Source organism: Sarcophilus harrisii, chromosome 1 (assembly GCF_902635505.1).
Source record: "Sarcophilus harrisii chromosome 1, mSarHar1.11, whole genome shotgun sequence".
Taxonomy (NCBI): Eukaryota; Metazoa; Chordata; class Mammalia; order Dasyuromorphia; family Dasyuridae; genus Sarcophilus; species Sarcophilus harrisii.
The window spans coordinates 450,090,481-450,118,160 of record NC_045426.1 but is presented as its reverse complement, the minus strand read 5'-3'; the positions used below and the strand labels follow the sequence as shown (position 1 = coordinate 450,118,160).

Below are 27,680 nucleotides of genomic sequence, written 5' to 3'. Positions count from 1 at the left end.
TGTCAACCTAGTTAGTTCTTCCTAGAAATCCCTCTAGATGGCAAAACTTTATATATCTTGCCACAATTAGTCTTTACTCAAGAAGCATATAAACTGAAGATGTGCTGTTTAGAAGTGTACTTCTGGGAGCACATAAGGTCACATTTAAAAGGCAAAAAGTGCTATACCAAAGTGTACAGAATTTACATACTAATTGTTACTTGAAAATGCCATATTCCTTTCCTATTTCTAGTCACATTTAGAATAATATGGAAGAGATCTGATTCCCTATGATCCAACTCCCTAATGATTTCTAATAAAAAGGGATCTGACTTTTGTCACTTCTAAGCCCTCAAAGAATTCAGTGTCACTATTGCTACCTCACAGGAAGGTGAATCTTTCTTATGTCCCTACATGGGAGTTGTTATGAAGGGAAAAAAATAGTCTTTTTCCTTTCAAAAAATATCAATGGTCAATGATAACAGTTAGTATGGTTATTCAACATGGACTTTATTAGATAAAAACTATGTTTGAGGTCCCAATTAGAAATTGGGGGAGAAAAGACAAAGATGAAATAGTTTTTGCTCTTAAGGGTCTTACATTTACAAAAGTAAACATAGAGGTAAACTCAAAATTGAGGGAGAGAGAAAAAGAGAACAATAACAACTAGGGGAAAGAATCATAAAAGGCCTTGCTTAGAAGGGGTCCCATGAGCCAGGCCTTGAAGGATGGTTGGTATTTCAAGAGAGACACAATGAGATAAGAGCAGGCAGGCCATTTTGGCAAGAATATAGATTTATATTGTGAAGAGCCTATAAGATGGGTTTATAATTGATGGTTGAGGCAAAGGGAGTCACTGAAGGTTTTTAAGTATAATAGGATGACATCATCAGAACTTTGCCTTAAGAATGTCAACTTAGCAGTTGTGTATAAAATAGGTTATATTATAGACTGAAAGCAATGAGATCCATTGGGAAATTTCTGAATAGTTTAGAAGTCATGAAGATATGAACGAGGGTAGTGACTTTATAAGTTGTTTTTGCCTTTCATTCTCAAAGATGACTATGTAAGAGAAGGGAACAAAGGTGGGAAAATGGAAAAGACACAGCAAGGAATTTAATATGGACGAGGTGGTTGATAGGCACAGGGGGAAACAAGCTAGAATGATTTTGATGTTGAGAATCTAAATATATAAAAGGACCTGGGTATCCTTGAAAGAGATAAGGAAATTATGGGAAGTTTAGTTTAGGAGGCAAGTATCACTGAGGTGCCTCTAGTAGAAAGGGACAATATGAACCAGTGAAGAATAAAAAGACTAGAATCAGAAGAACAATTTATATGACTTCAAATACAAAGTTGTTTGAAACACAATATATTAGCAGCTGAAGCAGGAAAGGTGAGATGTCAAGATGCATTTTTAAAGAACCTACTCTTATGCTAGGCATTGTACTAAGTGCTATGGACACACACATACACACAGAATCAATCAATATTTGACAAATGAGTAAACGTATGAGTGTGAGGAGTTATGATGAGGTTATAAACCTGAGACAACCTTTAAAATAACTGTATTAAGTACATCTTTTTGCCTGTGCTAATGCTGCTATTCAAAGAACTTTAAAATTAATCTATTATAGCTAAGAAAAGATGGTGAAATAGAAAGCTGTACAATGAGATTATCAGCAAAATTCCTCCAAAAAAGAATCTTAAAAAACATGCCAGACTAAATTCTAATGTAAAAATCCAAGTCAAAGTCACAATCAGTTATTTTCCAATCCAGATTGGCATAGGAAGACAGAAATATCTGTGGATATTGACGAAAAGGAAGTTGGTTCTGGAAGAGATTGTTGATCAGAACTCGCAGAGATCCTACATCCTTCCCAGGGCAAACCAAGGTACTAACAATCAGCTTTATCTCAACTGTCCTGTTCCTGGTTACTAATCCAAGGCAGATTGAAGAAACTTCTTTCCCAAGGCTGGTGTTCCCAGGTAGGGAGATCCTGGGTGCTGTGCCAAAAAAAAGAACTGGTTCAGAAGAAAATAGCAACAGTAATGTGGTCCTGAAGACTACACAGGAATACCAAATCTGGAATTCCAGATCAAAGAGGAGCCTTTACTGTCAATGGAGCAACAGAATTTTCCAGTTGACTAGTAGTGGCAGAGTCTAACAGCAGTTTACTCTTACCCAAATCCAGGCCAAAGATTTATAAAGTTCAGACAGAGGGAAGGCAATCTGAGTTTGCCTGGAATCAGACCACTTTGGGAACACCAAAAATTTACTGGGAGGGAGTAGTCACAGCAGTCTCTGATATCCTGAATAACACTCAATACTACAAGAAAAAAGCACCAGGAACAGCTCACACCTTCCCTCCAGAAGTACACAAAGAGGTTGTCCTTAAAATAAAGTCCAAAACTATGCTCAAAAAGTTATCAAACTGCATACCCTTTGATCCAGCAGTGTTACTACTGGGCTTATATCCCAAAGAGATATTAAAGAAGGGAAAGAGACCCATATGTGCAAAAATGTTTGCAGCAGCCCTTTTCGTAGTGGCTAGAAACTGGAAATTGAAGGGATGCCCATCAATTGGAGAATGGGTGAGTAAATTGTGGTATATGAATGTTATGGAATATTATTGTTCTGTAAAAAATGATGAATACAGAGAGATTTGGAGAGACATACATGAACTGATGTTAAGTGAAATGAGCAGAACCAGGAAATCATTATACACTTCAACAACAATACTACATGATGATCAATTTTGATGGAAGTGGCTCTCTTCAACAATGAAAGGATCCAAATCAGATACCCAGCTAGTATCTGAGGCTAGATAAGAACTCAGGTCTTTTGAGTCCTGGCCTATTTTTCTAATCACTACACCATGGCTCACAGCAATTTCTTTATCTTTCTCACACTTTGTACTCATGCACCTATTTTCTTTACCTTTGATTGCAAATTCTTTGAAGGTGGTGAACATATTTAAGTCATAATCTTTGAATCCATGAATGAGTCTTTGGGGTGGGGGGGTAAGGAAGGGAGGCACTTGGGATACAGTGACTTGTCGAGGGTCACACTGCTATAGTGTTAAGTGTCTTAAGGCCACATTTGAGCTCAAAATCCTCCTGACTTCAAGGTTAGTATTCTAACCACTGCACCATCTAGCTGTCTCAATGAATGAATCTTGCAATATATCTGAGCGTCTTACAACAGCTGATCAAAAGATGTTCATATACTGAAACAAAGAATGTGTAGAAAGCTGTTCTGGGAGTCAGGAAATGCCTCAGTGTTATTGTGAGGCCCAGATGAGACAATGTAAAAATATCAGTTATTATTATCATGAATGGCCCCTTTAAAATATTCCATGCCTCAGTCAAATAAGATGACTCATTATCTAACACGTACTTTTTATAACACTTGTTAATATTAACAGTCAATAATATTCCTTATCCTTGGTAGGTTTTTCCTCTCACTTTCTGTCTACTGAATTTCTTTAGGGAGAAACAAATTATGCTATCTTAAGAAAGTAGGGATACTTAGGTTAAAGATTAGAAAACTTTAAATAGTTATAACAGAATTATGAACAGGTAAAGATCCAAGTTTAGATTAAGCAATTAGTAATGATTTTACCCACTAAGATTTCTATGGCATGTGGTGTGGAAATCTCTTATAAAATTCAAACTATTTCATATTTTGCTTATATATGTCTATCTCCTATTTAATCTTGCAATCTCCATTTTACCTAAAATCTGTTTCTCCATTACTAAGTATAGTGTTTTACAAAGAATATGAACATCAATTACTACTTGTCCAAAATATTTATTGAATTTGGATTACACAACTCAATCCCTTCATTTTTTGGTGAAAAAATTACAAAGTGATTTTCTTAAGGTGACACAATAGAATTGGTAGAAGAAACCAGGTTGACATTTTAAAAGAAACAATCAAATAAAGAAAATAAATAACTGCATATAAATCATGATAAGAACAAAATCCTAATCAATGGAAAGATAGATGTGATGAAACTGATTAAACCTCTGGGTATAAGAACCAAGAATTTAAATGAAATAATTCTTAAGAACTTTTAAGACATGTTATGGATACTTCTTGAAAAACCACTCAGAAATCATGATCAAATAAGAACTGATTGGTTTAGAACTAATAAGAAAGGGATATCCAGGAAATTTTTGTTTTTTTAATTGCATACAGCACAGGCAAAGCAGGAATTTCTGATTTGAACTACTGGAAAGCGGTGAAGACACTGGATGGAGTAAGAATAGAGGGGGAAAAAGGAAGAACGAGTGGGGGGGCGATAAAACTGAAGGAAGAAATCAGTCACTGCCACAAAGGGAGGTGTGTGTGTGTGTGTGTGTGAGAGAGAGAGAGAGAGAGAGAGAGAGAGAGAGAGAGAGCGCGCACACCATCAAGCTCTCTGGATTGAGGGAATAATGCCTGTCAGAAAGGCCTGCTGTTCTTTGCTTATCTCGCATGAGAGGAAAAGCAAAAAGAAGATGTATGGTCTCATATATCCACACAGTGGGACTAACAGAGAGATGATTGAATGATACAGAATCCTTCTGTACTCAGTCTATATGTAAAGCCAATAAAAACACTAACTACTTTAGGCCCCTTGTAAGTTAAGAGAACAGGTAAAAGTTTCAAAGGTTTAAGAACAGTAGAAAGAATGATAGAAGAGCAGTGAAGAACACTAGACAATAGTAGAAGTGGTTTTGTGTGGTGTGGCTCCAGAATGGGCCAAAGACATCAAAGTCTGTAACCTGGAGTTGAGAATTACTTTTACTCAGATGCTGCCTGTCCAGATTTTTTTGTTTGCCCATTCTTGCCCATGGAAACTGAGTATATTGGTGGGAGAATCTTTATGTGTGGATTGTGATGTCTTGTCCAGTATGTTTTCAGCGTCTAGGATGCTTTATTCATTGCCTTTTTCTTTAAATGTTTATATTTAAAATATAATGATGGAATCATTCTGAGGAAAAACTTGAGATTTATACTGGGGAGTGGGGAGAAGCATATTCCTTCACAATAAGATTTTCCTTGTACCATAAGAAAATGAAGATAGCAGTGTGCTACTTTTCTGAGAATCCAACCCTGCTACCGTGAAGGCAAACTGAGGTGAGCAAGCCTACTTTGAGAAAGAGAGTGGATGGTCCATACCAGGCTTCCCATGCACATGTTACATGGGAAGGATATAAAAGTAGAATAAGTTCTTGAGAGCAAACTAAGAAAACGGAAACAATTTAAAGAATAACAAGGTGCTAAAACACATAATCAATAAAGCAAGTGATTAGAGGTCTATTCTGTATATCAATATGGGCTATCAGCAAGTTTCAAATAAATGAAATTAAAACTCAATCTTGAAGAATGGGAAAGAAGGTTTGGAGTACAAGTTAAAAAGCATTCATTAAACCTTTATTATGTGCAACCTAGGCTAAATGTTGGCATAAAAATACAAACAAATTAGACCAGTGGTCCTCAAACTTTTGTTCTCAATATCTTTATCCTATTAAAAATGATTGAGGATCTGTCCAAAGAGTTTTTATTTATGTGGTTTATAGTTATAGATATTGATCACATTAAAAATAAAACCTAATTATGAGTTTGTAGACTCTCTGAAAGGATTTCAGAGATTTCCAGGATGCTCTGGACCAGACTTTGAGAACCACTGAGTTAAGACAATCACTGCCTTCAAAGAGCTTATGTAAAAGAAAAAGAAAACATGTAAATAAATACAAGATAATGGGTAAGAGGTTAGGAGGAAAATAAACTAGGAACATAAGAAAAGGATTCTTGTAGAAGGTGACATGTGAAGAGAGATTTGAAGGAAAGCAGAAATTCTAAGAGTTGGAGATAAGGAGGGAGATAAAGAGGGAGTAAGTATCTTCCAGGCCGGCAATATAATGTGCAGATCAGAGTGGAGGGTTGTGTATAGGTGACAGGAAGAAAATTAGAAGAGCCAGACTGGAGAATGGGTAAATGGGAATAATGTGCAATACATGAATGAAAGGCAGAAATAACCAGGTTGCAAAAGACTTCAGTGTCTAATAAGTAGATTGTACTTTATGCCAGAAGCATAAGCGAGCCACTTGGGTTTATGGAGCAGAGAGGCAACTCTTTGGTAAGATCACTTTGATAGTTATCTGCATAATGGATAAAAGAGGAAGAGACTCAAGGCAAAAGAAGTCAATTAGGTGACAGGAAAAGGAGGTGACAGCTGTATGACTGGAGACGGATAGCGAAAGATATCACAGATGTAAAAACAATATTTGGCAACTAACTGGAAATGTGGAGTGTTGGTGACTGGGGAGATAAAGATGAATAAAGCTATAAATTTGAATAACCAGTGTTTTTGAGAGAAACTCTTCCCTCATCACAAGAGGGAAGGGTTTTGGAGGAGGGAAAGATGATAAATTTGTATGCATTGAGTTAGAGATATTCATGAGTTAGCCAGTTCAAAATGCCCAGTAGGTTAGGAACTTTAAGGGATTAAGACAGCAAGTGGTTAATTGTGGGAATTGAGGGACAGAGACTGACTCCATCTTGTGACTTAATTCTGGATCTTTCTATTCAATTATGGGTCTAGTTCACTTCAATCCTATGGGGAAACTTTATTCAATTGTGGAAATTGAGAGAAAACCTTAATCAAGGACCTAGGTTTTGCTGACCAGAAATCCAGTGAGACCTAAAGACTGAATTTTCTTACAGTTATACATCTCAAGCAACCCATTTGTCTTATTAAATGAAAACTAGTCCTGTACCAATCAATCAGTTGTTTCCATGTTCCTTTGATCATTTACAGAGTAGACTCTTGGAGAAGTGGGACACCTCTTTTTCTGACTACTCTTTCCTCCAAAGAGAAATCAGATTACCTAATATATCCTGGTTGTTTCCTTTTAATTAATTTGCCTCATTTAATTGTTTTAAATATATAAAAATCTGTCTGCCTGTATTGGAGGTTGAGGTCTAAGCTGAGGAGGTTTGTTTTTGGTTTGTTGAGCAATTGGTATGCATTACTTAATAAACCAAGGTGCTCAGAAGATTGAACTTTTTTTTTTTTTTTTTTTTTGTTTCATCTTTCATGTGCCACATAGGCAAAGTGATGCAAGACAGACGCTTGGGATAGATTAAAATGGAATATAGAAATATGAGAATAATCTGAATAGAAATGCTAACTAAGCTACCAGGAGCTGAAATTGTGATCAAATACAGAGAAAGGAAAGTTCTTGGTGGGGTGGGGGGATTACAGCATCTGTTTGGACAAAGAGGGAGCTGGAGAGGAGTAGAAATAAGATAGCCCAAAAGAGGTCGTATCCTATCTAGCCTAACATATCAAAGCACATTTCCTAAGAAATTTGCATTATGTAACAATGTTTACAAAAAATTAGAGAGGTCACTTAAAAACTTTCTTTATATATAACAGTATGTGTGAAAAAAGCTGGTAGATGAATTATAGTCTAAATGATTTGAAAAAAAATTAAGAGATGCCTTAAGAAGGAATATTTCCTATTTTCCATTTGGTGTACTAGAAATATGGATATTTAAAAATGCCAAAATATTAATTAGAGGATAACCTGAAGATAAATGTGCCCTAGATTCATAGAATCTCGGAGCTAGAATTAGTAATATGGATAATTTGGTTTAATCTCTTTATTTCACATGCATGGTAATTGTTCCAGATCCCAAAGAGGTAATATGACTTTGAGAGGTCATACAGATAATTGGTGGCAAAAATGGGACAAGACCCTAGATATACTGATTTTACTTTATCAAGAATAAATTGACTTGTAATACTGATACAGTAAATAAATGGTAGATATTGAAAAGAGCATTCAAGAATTCAAAGCTCCTCATAACTGCTCTGAGTATAATTTGCTGTATTACACATATCTACACTTCCACTTGATTTGTAATTTAATCTAATTTTATATTGACTGAGGTTTGTTGCTTTTATTGTATTTAATAAAATGAAAAGTGACACAGCAAAGAGAAATACTGCCTCACCAATGTAACTGTATTTAAATTAAACTGACATTGAATTTATGTTATTTGGATATTTTATATAAGGTAATTACTATCTCTTCAATGCTGAGGTTAGGCTGGAAATTTACAAAGAAAAAAAGGGTCCCTTTGAGAGTTACTATTACATTAACTAAATGTACATTCATACAGTTATATCATGTGGCATTTTAATGATGCATGTGCTATATTCATTTATCAGATAGCCTCAAATCCTGAGATAAGCTTATTCTTTCCCAGGAACAATAATACGATGACCAAAACAGCATTTAATAATTTTAAAGCAAGCATTTATTCCCATGATCATAAATTTTATTTACTTTTCTATATTTTACATTCATGAATCTTTTTTTGTTGTTTTTGCAAGAATATCTGAGTCATAAAAGGATAGCTTATCCATGAGATTCAAACTGCCATGAAACCACATTATTATATTATAGATGGAAATTTGAACTCAAAGAAAGGGAAGATAAAATTGAATTCTTAGAGCAAAGAAAAGAATTTTCATCTCTGTGCCTTCTTCCTCTTAATTTTTTCTTCATTTCTAATTCCTTATTATTATTTTCTTCAGTTATTCCCCCCTAACCAAATATAGATATATGTATATATATAGATATATGTATATATATATATAGATATATGTATATATATCTATATATCTATATATCTATCTATATATATATATATATGACTGTAGTGATTCCCACCCCACCCCCTTTTTTTAAACTTGCATATTTTTCCAATAAAAGACCAAGATTGGAAGAAGTAGTCAAGGATGCCTCTATTGTGTTCTCTAGCCTGTTCCCTCCTTAAAGAAACAATACCTCCTTGACCTTTCTCTCTACCTACAATCCAGAAATCTAATACAAATTAATTAGATTTCCAGTTTCAACGCAAGGTACAAAACCCAATTTCTTCAGGGAATATGTTGAGATGAGTCACACCACAAAAGGGAAAAAAGCATTAATATTATATTCCATATGTTTATTTTTTTATACAAGTAATTATTATGCCTCCTTCCTTCCTTCCCCAAGAGAGGTGCATAAAAAAGCATTAGCGATCTAGCAGTACAAATGAATTAAAAATTCAAGGAAAAACAGACAATGGCATTGTTAAAGCATCTGGTTTAAATTGCTCTTATATCACTGGCATGTCTGTGTATAAATTTGAAAGTAAAATTTCAGTTTCTTTTCTGATGTGAATAGCAGATCAGAATCTGGGCCTCTAGCAAAAAAAAAAAAAAATTAACTAAAGAAAAGGGATCTCTTAAAAAAAACCTACAAGAAATCATGTTCATAGGGATAGAGAGAAAATCATTCATATTCCCTTTTACATATTACGTTAACTAATAGCAATTTTTATACCTGTTATTGAATTGCACAACATCTGAAAGCTTTGTTTATTTGTTTATTAAGTAACTATGAAATGAGAACATAAACCCAGGGGCTTTTCTTGCAAAAATGTATCAGAATGGAAGCACATTGGTCAAAGCTCAAGGGAAATCCTTTTTAATTGTTCTGTCACAGCAGCACTATGAACTGCCACTGATTATTTGAAAGATTTAAAAAATTTTATGCAACACAGTCCTCTTTGCCTCTTAAAAGGAAAGAAACCATTATAGTTCAAATGCATTTTTTTAACAGTTCTGTGGATCACATATACCAGCTCTAGAAAACTAAGTGAAATGAAGTTGCATTTTTAAAAGTCATAATGCAATGTGTTCTAGATTACACATCTACTAAAAAAAAAAGTACCAGGGATGTGAATGGAATAACATGATACTAACATACTTGAAAATATAAAAATAAGCAAATTTAACTTTTATCCATCAGATGTTACATGAAACAAGTAAAGCATGGTCATAATTTATCAGTTACTCTCATATTTGGTCAAGCATGAAGGTAATTATTTTCTTTTAGCTGTGTTATTCCAAGTACTAAAGTTTTTTTTACTAAATTGAAACATACTTTTTGTGCTAGTTTTATAATTTTTTTGTTTTGTTTTTTATTTAATAGCCTTTTATTTACAGGCTAGTTTTATAATTAACTCTGTTGCTTCAAAATTAATCTAATTACTCATTTTGAAAACTATAAATTTTTCAGGAGACAAAACACAATTCTAATTATCTCTACAACAAACTATATTCAGATAAGAATACTAACACAATTTAAAAAATCTTTTATGTATTGAGGAAATTAATGAGTCCTGGTATCATGGTTATCAAACACAAATGTATGGATCCACACAAAGCCAGGAAATCACTGAAATGATAATAGGTAATTTGTGGACAGGTATTTTAAATCAGCCATTACAGGGACAGTTCAATAGCCTCAGAGTGGTTTTAGGATGTAGAACAGAAAAAAATTATGCATCTATACCCAACTAAAATTAGAAGAGCTGCCATATGGCTCTATGAAGCCCGCAGCACATTCTTATTCATTAGGAAGCATTCTGCTAACATAAAAACACAAGACCCATCCTGGACTCTCAAAATGTGTTTATCTTTTCAACATTAATGCACTATATATCATCAAGCTGCTGAAATCTCCTGCTGTGCATATTTAAAAAGCACAGCTGCATTTTTTCTTTAGTAGTGAAAGATGTCTAAGAGTAAAACCCTTGCATTATTTTTCTTCTAGCTTTCTACAGCCTCCTGTTAGCAAATCATGGTTTCCCTTCCATTGCAAAGAAACAGAAAAATGAACCAATCCCATATCTACATATGCACCAGAATCTTTTAACTCTTTTCCCAGCAGAATTTCCAGTACTCTCTGTAATAGACTCAGTTTCATTTTAACTGCTCACTGCTAATGGTTGTTTGTCCTTCGTTCTAGAAGAGGACCATGGCATCGAGGAAGAGATGCTATGACACACAAGTGAATTGGATTTAAGTGACGGAGACTGGGCAAGGTCACCTGCCTCACTTTCCCCTCCAAAGTCATTCACAAATACCAATAGAAAAGAGAAAGAGAATCTAAGAGGAGAGGTGGCCAGTGGTATGAAATGTGCTAGAGAAGTCAAGAATGGTGAGGGGTTTGAGAAAAGACTATCAGACCTTATAATTAGAACTCAATGATAACTTAGGAGAGAACACTTTCAGTCAACTGTTAATGACCTTAGAATCCAGGGTGCAAAGGTTTGAGGAATGAAAGGAGAAAAAGTAGAGGCAATAAGTGGAGTGGTAACATTATCAATAATCTGATCGTGGGACCCTGGGTAGAAGAGACACTGAATGTATGATTGGAAAAGAACAGGGCCAATCACAGAAGCAGTTTTAAGTGTTGCACTAATTTCCAAAAAATATTAAGCCCAAAATAACAATAGTTATTTTAGTTAAGGTAAAGAAATTAGGAAATTAAGGGTTTGTAAATTTTTTTTCACACTATCTATCTTGATTCTCAAAGCAACTCTACCAGATAGGTCCTGTTATCTCCATTTTGCAGATGAGAGATCTGAGTCAAAGACAGACTGGGTGGCTTGCCCAGAGTTGCAGACATTAAGGTCCTAAATTAGGATCTGGACTCTGATACTCCTAACTTCAAATGCAACACTTTATCTCCCATACCCCTACAAGTCATTTCTAATGCAGAAAAAGTCCTCCTTCCACAAACTGATTAGAGACCCAGAAGGATAGAAACAAATGAGAGTTACAAAGGATGCATAAACTCATAAGAGTTTATGAGTCAGAACTAAAAGGAATCTCATTTAGTCCAATACCCTTCATTTTACAGAAGAGGAAACTGAAGTCTAGGGAGATTCAGTGATTTGTCCAAAGTCACAAAGGGAGTAACTGATACAGTTGGACTTTAAACACAGAATTTCCACAAATAGTGTTCTTTCCATTATACCATTCTACTCTCATAAAGGCAAGGATTGGAAAAAGACAAATTTAGAGTTCCCTTTCACCTGTTGCACACCACTTATCAGAGGGAATGAAATGAACATGTTTGATGAATAAAACCCTGGGATTCTATGACTTTTTACTCTCAAATCAGTTCTCATCTTTATTGATCTCACTGTGATATCTGATAAGGTTGCTTCTGGCTTACCACTTCCTCTCAGTCTTCTTTGTTGATCTACCATCCATAACAAGTGTCAGTAAGAAGTAAAATGTAAGGTACTGTCACAGACACATTCTTTTCTCTCTACAGTCACTTCTGGTGAATCTTTCTTTTAAATTTCTAAAATGCAGATTCTTTCTAGGCCTATGAATCCATATACACCTCACAAACATATCTACAGTTTCTTGACTGAGCTCTGTCCACTCCATATTTCAAACAGCAAGTACTGGAAGCATCTCTAACTCAGTATGCCCAAAGCCAAAACATTTCCCTCTTCTCAGTTACCAGTCCATCTATCTTCCAAGCTTCTCTGTTATTATCAAGGGTTCCACCATCTTTCTAGTTACAGTTTGCCACCTACGTGTCATCCCTGACTTCTCACTCTCAACCCCAGATGTTCCATCATCTACCAAACATGGTCATCTCTGTTTCTACAAGCTCTCTCACAATATCCTCTCTCCACCACCCTAATTATCTTATTACCTCTTAGCCTGACAAGTGAATGAGCCTCCATTTCAGGCTCCTTGCCTCAACATTCTCCCAACTCTAATCCATCCCACACATGTAGTTGCTAAAGTAAATTTTTGAAAAATGAAAAAATTTGAACATGGCACCTTCATCTTACTCAATACTTCAACAACAATTCCTTTTAGATATTTCAGTGATTCCCTACTGCCCTTAGAATTAATTATATACTTCACTGCTTGGCATTTAAGGTTGGTTCTTCACAACCTGCTTCCCTTTCCATCTTTCCAGTCTTCTACTTTACTCCTCTTCATGCATTCTGTGTGTCACCAAACTAGCCTATATCTTGCCCCCATACTGCTTCATCACCAGTCTTTGTGATTTTGCACTAGCTATTCCCCATATCCCAAATTCATTATTTCCTGATCTCTGCCTTTTGGAACTCGGTTTCTTTCAAGGACTAGTACAATAGTGAAATTCATAGAAACCTTATGATATAGATGTGTCACATTCTTCATGAAACATTTCTTGGCCTTCCTTCCCAATTATTGGAATATTTTCTCCCCAAATTACTTTGTATTTATTTTGTATCTTCTTGTTAAAATAAAACTTTTTTTTTTAATTGCTGATATGCCCCATTCTCTCAGTCACTGAAAAAGTTGGGAAAGGCAAAAGACCAAATCTCAAAAACTGAAGATTAATGCTATACTTATGAAATAGACCACTTGCTGCCTTTCCAAAAGAACTGGTTTGCTTTTCTGCTTTTATGTTGTATCAGTGAATCACTGGAAAATGTGTTTCCCAGATGGCATAAAACTAACACCAGTCACTGGCTCTTTATGACCAAGAAAAATATTTGGCTACCTACAGCAGTTCTATAGCACAGGTTGGTACATGACCTCAATCTTTTTTAAGCTTATCATAATGACACTGGACTATGCTGAATCAGCAAAGACATCCATAATCTCCCAAGTCTAGGGGCATCCCTCACAGTGGTATTAGATATAGAGATATACAGGTTAAGCATGTTGAGTTTTACAGAGAAAACATGCTACCTTGCATTTATAATCATAAACAAATTTAAATATTAAGAGTCTTAATAACATCAGTCTTAAAGTTTGGTTTCTACCAAAAGGAATAACTTTCTGTAAAGATTTAAACTCAGGAATAATTAATATTAAACAAAAATTAGAATTCAGACTCCATGTTAGAGACACTCTAAAATGCAGCAAATAGACAAAGCTAAATGTGGCACCATTTTAATTAAATGAAGGAAAAAAGTTTTTTCTCCCTAACTGGAACTCTGTTTTGAGACACTGGTACTTATCATTTAAATTCATCAACATGTTTACAGTTTTTTATATCAAATAAATAACCAACATTTAAAATCAAGGCCTATATTAAAAGTACAATGAGATTATTTTCCCCTCTTGGTTTATCAATTCTGAAACTGAAAATTTGGAAAATATTAAAAATAGATAAAACAAAAATTTCCTTCCCACTTAATTATAATTACCCTTCCCCATTCTATTACCATTAGAATGAAGTGGTTGATTTCTGTTAATTACCAAATTTTCTACATATTTGTCCACTTAGACTATAAATAGAAGCTCTATCTGCACAAACAAACCAAAACAGAACAGCATATAACATTAAAGCCCATTTCAATTTTGTTGTTTCCAGAATTACTTTTTTAAAGTATTTTAAAACATTTTATTTAAAAAAATAAAAAGAAAAGCAGAAAAAAAAAGACAAAATAAAACAAAAAAGAATAATGTCAAGTGCCCAGCAGAGCATCAGGAAGGATTCAAAATATATAATGATAAATTACAAGTTCAAGAAAGGATATATAATAGTAGAAAAAAATTATATTCACAAATGTCCATCTTTTCTTTACTTCCTTGTAGGTTGTTCTTTTGTTTTCTGCTGTGCACCTTTTTTATTTTATTCTTTCTTTCCCCTTTCATCCCCCCATTTCCCCTAAGCAGGCTATAGTTAAACAAGGATATATTTATGTATGTGTGTGTGTGTGTGTATGTATGTATGTATGTATGTATGTATATATATATATATATATAGATATAGATATAGATAAATGCATACATACACACACACACACATACACCCCCACCCCCATATACATATCCTTCCTATCCCTACTAACTCTTTGCTTTAATTCTGCCCCTTAATTTGCCTAGTTGCTATTGCTTAACGTTCCCCACCCATGGATTCTTCTTCCACCCTTTCCCCTTGCCCATCTCTCCCTCCTTATTTCTTTATAGATTTTGGAGGGTGTGTTATCCTTTTTGGTTTATATGTAGTGCTGCCTATTTTACTCATTGCCAATGTTAGTAGGTTTTTGGAACTATAAGCCCTCCTCCCCCCTCTAATGTTTCTGTATGTATTATTGCTCTGCATTTTATTTGTATGACACAATTACTAATTTTTTACCTTAACTTTGCCAATCTTTTCTTTACCTTAACTCGCCAATCTTAAAATTGCTGATATCAATCTTAAACATGTGGTAAACATTTCCATGTAAAAAAAACAATTTATCCATGGTTCCTTGAATTTGATGCTGGATATTGGCTGTTATATATTTTCTACCGAGTTGGGTTTGGTTGAAAGAAAGTCCTGTGTAGTGTTCTGGTTGGTTTTCTGGAGGTCTCTGGACCAGCCTTTGTTTTATCTGAGTAATCACCATGAAAACAGTCAAAGTCCAAAACTCTTTATTATCTCCTTCACAGTCTTGTCTCTTTGCTGGGGCCCGGGCCAGCCTGGAGGTCTTCCGGAATGTGTCTTGGTTTCTGTGGGGGAGGCAGGAGGACCACCACAACAGTTTTTGTCTTGAAGTCTCCCTGAGACTGGGAGCTTGTGCTCCAGCCTCCAGTCCTCTATCTTTCTCGAGTCTGTAACAGCCCCCTGGATTCTTGGTTTCAGTGGAGAAATGAAGAAGGAGAGCCAACTTGATGGTGTGAGATGGAATGAATGTGTCTCCTTGGCTCCGAGAACTTGAGCTCCAGCCTTCAGTCCTTTGTCTTCTCTGAGTCTGTCTCCGGCTGAGTTTGTCCCAATTTATATGCTCTATTACAGTTAAGTCCATTCATCATACTGAGTATAGGCCAATCATTATATCACTAGGGAACCATTATTTGTTGTAAGATTAATTCAATCATACTGAAGTAAGTATTAATCACCATGCTGAACCAAATAACCATTGTTTTATCAATTCCATTGAGTTAGCACCTTGTAAGAATCTTTGTTTCAAGTACACAGTTCTGGCCCATTACAATCCTGGAAATCTCCAAGTTTGTTGAATGTTAATTTTTTCCCCCATTCAATATTACAAATAATTTTGCTAGATATGATATTTTTGGCCATAGGCCTAATTCTTTTGATTGTTGGTATATAAGATTCCAGGACCTATGGTTTTTTTATGGTGGCTGCTTATAAGTCCTGTACAATTCTAACTGCAGTTCCAGCATATCTCAATTGTTTTTCCCTTGTTTCTTGAAAATTTTTTTCTTTGATCTGGGGGTTCAAAATTTAGCAATACCTATATATTTTCCACAAAGATCTCTTTGAGGTGGTGATCAGTGGATTTTTTCTATATTTCTCCTCCTGTTCTATCACTCCAGGACTATTTTCTTGGATTATTTCTTGCATATTGTGTTAGGGTTCTTTTGTGGTCACAGCTTATTCTTATATTTTCTCTTCTTGATCTATTCTACAGATGTATTTTTTATAAGATGTTCCATATTCTGTTGTATTTTTTCATTTTTCATTTTCTGCTTTGTATTTCTTGGTCTCTTATAGCTTCACTGGCTCTCCCTTGACCAATTCTAATTTTCAAAGAATTATTTTTATATTTAAGACTCAGTATCTCCTTTTCTAGTTGGTTAAAATTTTTTTTCATAATCTTTCTGCTTGTCTTAGATATGGTTTGTTGTTGTTGTTGTTGTTTAGGTTTTTCCTTAATGTCTCTCATTTGATCTCAAAAATTTTTTTGAGTTTTTACATATTCTCTCTGGGCAGAGAGTCATTTCTCATTACTCTTTGGGGTAGATGAAGCTTTTTTTTTTTTTACTTCAGTGTCCTCCTCTGAAGATTAACCCCTGTCTTTTCTGTTCCCGTAGTAAGTAAGTTTCTATGGTTGTATTCTTTCTTCTTTGCCAGTTCATTTTTGTTGCTGTTGTTGTTATGGAGAAATATTAATGTAAAAATCTCTGATTGTGGAGTAGAAGGATGGTACTTCTAACTTCACTTCAAGTTTCCCCTATGACCTGGAATCTCAAACCAAAAGCCCTATCTCCTCCTGTACGTGCTGGCAGCCAGTAGCATTCCTGCCCCATTGCTTCTGCACTCAGTGGTTGTGCTGATGCCTTCTCTGCAGCACAGATGGGTTCCCTCAGTCTTCTGGGACTTAGGATTCTCCCTCTCCAACTCCAAATACAAAGAGGAGAAAAGTTTCTGTGGTTCCTACTGAGGCTCTAGACAAATCCAGATCACCCCAAGGATCTCCACTTGGCATTTGCACTTCACAATGGTTCATTCCTGGTCTCAGGTCTTTCTTTGTATCTTCTTCAGTTATATCTGGAGGGTCCCTGTTCTGTGCCCAAGTCTTCTTGATTTTTCAATAGTCTATGTTTACCTTAAGGTGCAAATTTGTTCTATTTGTGAGAGAATTCAGAAGAGCTTGAAATGTATTGATCTACTCTACCATCTTTCTAGACTCCTCCTCCCCCCAGAATCACTCTTACAGAGACTAAATGGATTTAAATAGCAGCATTGGGTTTTTTGACAAGAGTTTGCTAAGAGTTACTCACCCAGAATTTTTAATGTGGGCTCATTTTTGGCTACTACAATCTAATAGCACTAAATAGCATATACAGTAATAAGAACCAAAAACAGAAAGTTCACCAAATTAACTGCATAGGGACAAATGGCCCTGCTCACAAAATACCCAGAAAAGCAAGACAAAAAGGCTGTCTTAACTATAGAGTACTAAAATTCCTCTCAGAGTACCAGAGAGGGATAAGTGGCTAAATTTATCTTGAGGAGAGGAGGACAGGGTTACTACCCTCGTTTCAATAAAAGAAGAAAAATTATATTAGAAGTAAATAAGGGAAAATAATATCTTTTTTTTTAAAGTTTTAAGATGTTTTTATTTATTTATTTATTATAGCTTTTTATTTACAAGTTATATGCATGGGTAATTTTACAGCATTGACAACTGCCAAATCTTCTGTTCCAATTTTTCCCCTCCTTCCCTCCACCCCCTCCCCCAGATGGCAGGTCGACCAATACATGTTAAATATGCTAAAGTATAAATTAAATACAATAGAAAATAATATCTTTTTAAAAAGAGTATTGGATTAAGATTCAGTACGACATCTTTTGAAATGCTACCCAAAAAATGTAGTTCTGAAATTTAAATGTTAAACTTACAAATATAAGGGGATATTTATTTATTTAAATAGAAGCTTTTGTTTTGAGAATTCAGCACAGGAAATAGCATTAGACTGGATATTGAATGATGAAAGACTTTTATTCAAAGAATTGACTAACTGCTTTCAATAGACAATGAATGTGACAAAATCTGATTATTTAATTCAAAATAAATTTCTATCAACATACCAGAAACAATGAATATACCTCATGATAGTAAAGGGGCCTAATTAGTTCTCTGAAATATTACAGTTGAGAATTTTGGAAAATAAGCTGATTCTAGAATTTAAAAAAAAAGTAAAGAGAAAATGAAATATTTTCTAGCTACACACATGCAATCGGGATAAAGAATTTTAGGATATACACTTTCCAAAAAGAAGTATATAATCTTTAGGAAGAGAGATTCATTTAACACATTAGCCATTAAAAATGCAGCAATGGGTCTTTTATCTCATTGCCCGAAACCTAACAGACAATAGAAAAGGGAAAAGAAGGGCTTCAAACAACATGTGCACTAAAACAATAAAAAATTACAGACCACAGTAGTAAGGCTCGGGGATTCTGAGAGCCTCAAATGTGCCAAGATGCCACAGAGAGTTATAATGGTCAAACTCTCTGAACCCCAAAGATGGGAAGAAGTCAGAGCAAGAACCCAGGAAAGGGTCTGGATCTATCACCCCATCTGAAAGTTGAGACTCTATCTCTTCAGAGATTAATAAATCAAAGAAAACCCAAACCAGAATTTTAAAAATATTGCAAGTCTAGATTCATAATAACTTTAAGCAGAGACTAAAAGGAAAAAAACTGATTTTCTATGAGGACTATTTGAATACTTGGAAAAAATGCAGTAAGAAATATTGAAAATGGAATAAAAGCTCTGGAGAAAATAATTAGGAGAATTAAGTATCTTAAAAGAAAAAGTAGTAAATTTAAAAAATAAATAGATCTTGTAAAAACTAGGTCAGACCTAAAAGAAATCAATGACTCCATGAGACAGAAATGTTATGATAAAACAAAATGAAACAAAACCCCCCAAATTGCAAAGAATTGTCATAGAAAACAAGTCAAGAAGAGGTAATTTCAGATTTCCTAAGAACCATGATTTTTCTTTTTTTTAAATCCTGGACACCATTTCAGGAAATTACAAATAAAACCAGCCCTGTTTTATTGGAAACAGAGGGGAAGAATAAAGGTAATCTACCCACTACTTCCTGAAAGGAACCCCAAAAGGAAAAGTATCAAGAATCACAGTCAATGGGCAGCTAGGTGGTACAGTGGATAGAGCACTAGCTCTGAAGTCAGGAGGATCTGAGTTCAAATTTGACCTCATACACTTAACACATCCTAGCTGTGCAACCCTGGGCAAATCACTTAACCCAATTGCCTCAGCAAAAAAAAAAAAAAAAAAAAAAGCCAAAATTTAGAGTTCCTAAATCAAAAAAAAAAAAAAGAAGAAGAAGAAGAAGAAGAAGAAGAAGAAGAAGAAGATGTACTACCAAAGAAACACTGTCAAGATCAAACAAGACCTAGCAACTTCTCTGTCATATAAACTTTTGAAATTCCAAAAGGGAAAAGATAAAGAGCCCTCAAAAACTAAGCATAATTCTGCCAAGAGGAAAAATAGACATTTAATGGAATGGAATGATTTAAAACACTTCTTATCCACCCACCTCAAAACAAAGATGAATATGGACTTTGAAATACAAACTCAGAAATTCTGAGAAACTTAGAAAAATACATTTATGTGAGTTTTAAGTTGATATAATACTGGTATTTTAATGGAAAGAAAGGAAGAAATGCTATATTAGAACCATAATGTCTCCAGATGTTACTGAAGACATAAAATAAGAAAAAAAGTTGGTTCCTGGGGTACCCTTTGATCCAGCAGTGTTACTACTGGGTTTATATCCCAAAGAGATCTTAAAGAAGGGAAAGGGACCTGTATGTGCCAAAATGTTTGTGGCAGCCCTGTTTGTAGTGGCTAGAAACTAGAAATTGAATGGATGCCCATCAATTGGAGAATGGCTGAGTAAATTGTGGTATATGAATATTATGGAATATTATTGTTCTGTAAGAAATGACCAGCAGGATGATTTCAGAAAAGCCCGGAGAGACTTACATGAACTGATGCTGAGTGAAATGAGCAGGACCAGAAGATCATTATATACTTCAACAACAATACTATACAATGACCAGTCAATGCTGAAAAATTACCGATGCATGTATCTTGTAAATAAAAAGCTACATATATATAAAAAAACCAGTCAATAATACCTGTGTATCTACCACAGAATTTTTTTTATGACTTCCACCATCCCCTGCCTTCATTCCTATACTTATGCAACTGAATGAGTGAAAAAAAAATCACACAACCATTCTGATTGTGTCCACTACACATTTACGTTATATAACCATAACTGGGTCCTCACTGCTGCTGTTAGACAATCCTTCAACCCCCCCTAACACTATACCACTCTTCATAGTAGCTTTTCCAAATTTTTTAATCCTCTCCTTTGCTCAATCCTTTTAGCTGAGAATCTTACCAGCAAAAATTGAGGATCATCACTGAGCTCCCAACTTCTTCCCTCTTCTTCATCCTCTATCAGTGATGTCTTCTACTACCCTCTCCCCCTTCACCTATCTCACACAAAGAGGTGGCCTTCTTAACAAGCAAAAGTTCCTCCTATATGAACAAGCAATTCCATTCTATTCTGTCTCCAATCACTTTCTCCATAAATTACCTTCATTCTCTTCTACTGGCTTTTTGCACTGCCTACAAACATGTCCACATCTTGCCTACCCTGAAAAAACTTAGCTTGAATCTCTGGTATCTTCAATACCTCTTCAATCTCTGGTATCATCTATCTTTTTTCTGCTTCTTTCTAAACTCCGTAAGAAAGCCATTTTCAATAGATGCCTCGGCTTTACTTCCTCTCATTCTCTTCTTAATCTGGATTCTGACCTCATCATCCCACTGAAACCATTCTCTACAGAATTAGCAATTATTTCTTAATAGATAAAGCCAACAGTCTTTTGCAAAGGATCATCTTTCTCGGCCCCTTTGCAGTTTCTGACACTCCTTAATAATCTCTTATCTCCACCTATTTATCAAGACTGCTCTTTCTCAGTCTCCTAGAGAGGTCCTATACAGTTCTGTCCTGGGCCCTTTTTTCTTCTTCCTTTCTACTATTCACTTGGTCATCTCATCAGATGCCCAGAATTTCATTACTATCTCTAAGATGATGATTCTCAAATCTACCTCTCCTGACCTAAATTCTCTGATGATTTACAATCTCATAACTCCAAATGTTTCTCAAACATCCCAAACTAGGTCTTAAATTCAATATGTCCAAAATGACTTTTTTCTCAACCTTCATAATCTGAGAAAATCACCTTCCTCTCAGATCTTCTGGTTTACAATCTAAGTGTTATCCTTGATTCCTAATTATTGTCCATTTCTCAAATCTAATTTGTTCCCAAGGTCTGGGAGGACCTTTGCAACATCTCTCATATTTGCTCCCTTCTCTGCTAGTACCACCACTCTGGAGGTGCTCTGATTATTCTGCAAATGGCTCTGCCTGTATCAAGTCCCTCCATCCAATCTTTGAGGTGATTCTTCTAAAGCACAGATCTAATCATGACAATCTCCTACTCAATAAATTCCAGTGTTTACCTATTGCTTTCAGGATGAAAAATAAAATCCCCTTTTTGGTATCCAAAGCCCCTCATAGCTTTTTTCTTTCAGCCCTCCACCCCAGTTTTCCAGTCTTCTTAAATCTTACTCTCAGTAACATACTCCTAAGTTGCAGTGACACTAGCCTACCTTAATGACTATTCTACAGAAAAGTCCTGCCACCTAAATAGTTATTAAGATGGGGGGATTACTTATATTTATTAAGGAAGGATGATAATCAAAAACAAAATTAGACCCAAGTCCCAATGTTAGCAATTAATTTCTTTAGTATATAGGAAGTTTTTAATATGGTACCACAGTACTATACCCAATATAGATATTATTTATTTTATTTTTCTTTAACTACATGAGTTATTTCATTTCAGGGTGTGTGTGTGTGTGTGTGTGTGTGTGTGCGCGTGCGTGCGTGTGTGTAGATTCTTAATTTATCATAGAAAACAAATATTTCAGAGGAAAAAACAGTTAAATATTTAAATTTGCCAAGATGCATTGTGAATGATCATTATTAAAATCGTTCTCTACCTTATACAGTGTAAAAGAAGCATTCATGATTTGAAAACAATTCCACAGAATCAACAACATACTCCTATGTAATAAAGTACAAAATCTTCCTTCTGGAATTCAATTCTAACTTTTCTTTTAGCTTTATTTCTGATAAATGTCCAAATGGAATTATTTATCATTCCCAAGTTTACCACCTCTGTACCTTTGGCCATACTATTTCAACATTTCACGTTGGCCTACTCACCCTAGATAAAAGAGTATCTTTTTTATGATGCCATTCTTGGCTCCACCAAGAGGATGTCATTTCTTCCTATTCTTAATCATTATGGTATTTAGTAATAACTTCCTTATGACACATCTTTCTTTTTATTATATTTACTTATGGTAACACCTTACTTGAGTATAAAGTATTACTAGCAGGGACTGACTCCTGACACGATAGTATCACACTACCTTATATAAACTAAGTAGTTTATTTTTAACTGAATTAAAAATTTTGCACCAATTATGGTAGTGATGGCAGAGGCAAAAGATCAATGCTTTTCTATTTCAGAGGATATCTAGTTATTTTCACTATATTCTATATCAGATGAAAGAAGAACTCTATACTTTCTATTTTACTGCAAAGAAACAGTATAAATGTTGTCTACCACTAACTATATGGTAGAATTTGTATAATAATGAACCTTTTTTTCTTTGTAGATTTTTATTACTTAATAATATGAAAAGTATTTAAATTTCCTAAACAACCTTCTATCCTTGGATATCTCTATTAGATGAAAGAATAAGGTACCTTTGAATTTCATTGTGAACTTTGAAAGATGTTTCCTAGCAAATTTTCATACTACAGAAGCCCTGTATTTAGTATATAATTGTCAAGAATGTAAAGGATCAGGATTAGAAAATACAATATTTTGGAGATAACATTTTAATTTATACCTATTTTGACTACAACTGACTAATAAAGTGGAGGGAGTTTGCTATCTGCAATAGGGAAGGGAGCGTAAAAAAAGAATGAATTATCTCTACACCACCAGGAAATGTAATATAAGCACAGGTAAGCAACACTTATTTTCACATTAGTCATATCCAAAAATGCATTTCTTATTCTGCATATTAAGACCATCAACTCTGTCATGAGGTGGGTAGTATTCTTTACTAGTTCTGTGAAATCTGGTTCATAATTTGGTTTATCGAAGATTTGAAATCTTTTCAAAATTGTTCTTTTTTATAATACTAATGTCATAGAATAATTGTTCTTTTGTTGCATGCACTTCACTTGGCATCATTTCATGAAAGTCTATGTCTCTTTGAAAACATCTTTCTCCTATTTTTTTGAATAGCATTATACTATTCCATTACATTAATTTCTCAATAGAAATAAGGAAGATTTCTGTAGGAAGATGATGAGCTCTCTTTTGAACACACTGAGTTTGAGAAGTCTCTCAATCAACAATTTTAAATATTTAACAGGTAGTTGATGAACCTCATTATGCCTACATTTCTTGCACTCACAAAACCACTCCCCTAATACAAGGTACCTATCATCTCTAGAATGAACAACTACAATAATCTCTTCCCCCACCCCAACTCTTTATTAGTTCATTCATTCATATAAAATGCAAGAAACATCTACTCCCCCAAAGAACATTTCCATATTAAAAAAAACAAACAGAAAAAGACTGGATAGAAAACTAAGTATCATTTATGTATACCTTATTTTTTTTAAGGTATACAACAAATATCTATATGTATATCTGTTTCTTTGGATTTTTTCCCCCTTGAGGTAATTGGGATTAAGTGACTTGCCCAGGGTCACACAGCTAGGAAGTGTTAAGTGTCTGAGGTCACATTTGAACTCAGGTCCTCCTGACTTCAGGGCTGGTGCTCTCTCTACTGTGCTAACCTCGCTGGCCCCCTATATGTATACATTACAAAGTATATGATAAATTAAATATGTCAAAGTTGTCCTTCTCTGTCTCATTTTAAACTACCTTATGCCTTCTTTTGAATATTTTTATAGTATTCTCTCTTTAAAAATTTATAATTATCATATCTCTTCCTATATCCCTTCTATCCAGTCTTCCACTAGAAACAAATACTCCAAACTATTGTAATAAATATGACATCAAGTAAAATTTATTCTCATAATAGCAATCTCCAAAAATATGCGTTATTTTGCATTACTTAGTCTACTATCTCTCTATCAAAAGGGAGATGGCATTCTTTATCATGCTCGTTGGGAAGCTGTTGATCAGTGAATTGGTTAAAAGTTGTAATCTAGACTAAAAACCATTACATTGAATTCCCAATCCCTATATTTATGCACACCTGCATTTTTGATTTCCCTCACAAGCTAATTGTACAATATTTCAGAGTCTGATTCTTTTTCTACAGCAAGATAACGTTTTGGTCAGGTATACTTATTGTGTATCTAATTTATATTTTAATGTACTTAACATCTACTGGTCATCCTGCCATGTAGGGGAGGGGGTGGGGGGGGTAAGAGGTGAAAAATTGGAACAAGAGGTTTGGCAATTGTTAACGCTGTAAAGTTACCCATGAATATATCCTGTAAATAAAAGGCTATTAAAAAAAAAGTTGTAATCTATTAAAATGGTTCTTTTTTTACAATTTTGTTGTTAAGATAAATTGTTCCTCTGATTCTGCTCACTTTAATCTGTATCGGTTCATCCATGTGTTCACAGGTTTCTCTGAAATCATTTTTCATTATTTCTTATAGTATAATAGCATACTACTACAGTATAGCTAGGTGGCATAGTAGATGGAACACCAGGCCTGGGGTGAGGAAGAGTTCAAATCCAGCCTCAAACGCGTATTATCTGTATGACCCTGGACAAGTCACTTAACTCTGCCTTAGTTTCATCTGTAAAATGAGCTGGAAGAAGTGGCAAACTACTCTAGTATCTTTGCCAACGAAACCCCAAATGGGTTCATGTAGCGTAGGATAAGACTGAATAACAACATACCATTACATCCATACTTTAAATTTGTTCAGCCATTCTTCATTTGATTGAAGCTTTCTTAGTTTCCATTTCTGGACCATATTATAACAAAAATTCTTATTTTTTTTAAACCTATCATTCTTTCATTCTCTTTTTAGGGAATATAGGCCTAAGAGAGGCACTGTAGTGAGATGGTATAAAAATCTACTAAGTTACTAGACCTAAAAGCTTTCTAGGATGGCTACACCAATTCATATAACAAGTGAATGGGACACATTAATGAAGAGAATAAGAATCAGTTTCCCATGCAAGCTTCCTCTTCTGATAACTTTTCTGATTTTTAAAAATTTCTGAAAGGTCTTTGAACATTTGACTTTATAAGTACCTATTAAATCAGAAATAGTAAGCTGTATAAATCATCATTTTAAAATACCACATACTGAGAGGGATATGCACTATATAGACATTTTGAGTACACAAAATTAAAAATTTTGTAGCACTAAAACAAAATCAATGCATCTAAAAACAAGAAAGGAAATGGCTAATGGTGGGGAGGGAGAGAAAAGAGGAGGGAATCTTTGCAGCAAGTTTCTTTGATAAAAACTTAATTTCCAAAATACAGAAGAAACTGATTTAAATGATAAAAAAGAACCATTTTCCAATTGATACATGATGAAAAAAATTAGAAGAAAAAGCTTTCAAGGGAAGAAACTGATGTCATAACAAAAAATGCTTCAAAGTACTTATAATTACAAAAAAATGTAAGTTACGGTAACCCTTGAAGTTTTGCCTCAAATCTATTAGAATGGCAAAACTGATGGCTAGCCGGGATAGTCAGATCAATTTTTTTTTTTTAACACATGAGGAAAAAACATGAGTATGTGTATAGGCAACAGGAAAGGAATGAATAGACTAAAGATTACTATGTGGGAAGGATAGAGGGGGCAGTCTATTAGAGAAAATGGAATAGAATGATCTCTCTTATGTATGTAGAGGGGTTTATGTGGATGAGAATAACCATCTTTTCATGTGAGACAGAGTTGAAAGAAGAAGGGAGGAAAGAGGGGAATATTTATATAGTTTCAACTATTTGCCAGATATTGTGCTCAACTCTCTTTACAATTAATATCTCATTTGATCCTCATGAAGAATCTGCTTATATTATCTTGTTTTATAGAGGTTAAGTGACTTGCCTAGAGCCAAAATTGTTAGTTAAGTGTTTGAGGTCAAATTTGAACTCAGGTCCCAGACCCAGGTCACTTCTTTATCCACTGTGCCACCAAGTTACCTTAAGGCATTTCAGTGATTTGAGATAATGTTTTTTTTAAAAAAAGAGGGAGCTCTCATTAAATGGCTTCGTTTTTTAAAAACTGAAATGAGGTAAGGTTTTCAGCTGAGACTGTGGGGAAAAAGGTCTCAAATAGCATAGATGTTGAATAGGGATCCCAAAACACAATTTCATATTTTCTCTAGTTCTATTCAGCATCAGGAAAATAGGAAGGGAAGACTGCAAATTTTGGGAGTAACTGATTATCAAGCAGAGGGAAGATATGTTAAAAGAGAGGTCAAGAATATCAAAGTGAATACTTGTGGACAGTGACAAAGTCAAAGATATGACTTCTATGTGCAGATGAGGTGGATTGGAGGTCACATGACATTATCAAATTGAATGCTGAGACATTAGGTTGTTAGGAATGAACAGCACCATATATGTTAACATTCTTCAAACTGAAAGAAGGCTTGGGGTACACAGAAAAACCAGAAGAGAGGCTCTGAACTCAAGGAGGACAAAAGGAGTATCCTGGGGATCAACAGATAATGCCTACTGGAATCTTGGGAGAGTGATCAATGTGGCCTGAATGCAACTCAGAGAACTTACTGAATGATGGTGAAGTAAGGAGTATTTCAACATTCTCACCACAACAAGCTGTTGAGGGAGATATAAGTGAAAGTGCAAATCAAACTAGAAAGGACAGACAGGGATGCAGTCATTAGAAGGAAGCCAAGAAAAGAATGAAGATGAAAGCAGGCATTCCAGAGAAAAGGGTAGCTAGAGGGGAATGGCACAGTAGAAAGGTAGGTGAGAGGGGAATGAGAGTAAGGGAATGAAGAGCAAGAGATGAGGAAACAAGCATATACAATAGCCAGAGGAAACATGATAGGATAGAAGCATGCAAAACCATTGAAGAATGAGTCCAGGCATATTATCAGTGGCTAAAGAGAAGTTCACTGAGTGATGGAGTTGATTAAACTGTTCAGGGAATGTGATGATGTCCTGACTTTTGAATATTAGGAAGATTATCTCACAACCAGCAGGACCTGGGGTTGAGACAGAGCTCCCTGAAAAGTCTCAGGGGCATGTGCCACGATCAACATTGGGTGGGCTGACAAAGCTTTCCAGAGATGTCTCAGGAAGATGAAAAGATAGAAGGGGCAGAAGCTCCCAGAAGCTTCTTTGCTAACTTGTACTCCAAAGCCCCACACTATTTTGCATAGTTATAGCACCTTAAAATGACATATCTAAGCTCTTACTA

General features: G+C 34.9%; 1 protein-coding gene across 9 annotated transcripts in view; it reads right to left on the bottom strand.

Annotated features, from left to right (window-relative positions):
- NCOA2 (nuclear receptor coactivator 2) overlaps positions 1-27,680 on the bottom strand; it is a 406,774-nt gene that overhangs the window by 75,344 nt on the left and 303,750 nt on the right. The window lies entirely within an intron of this gene.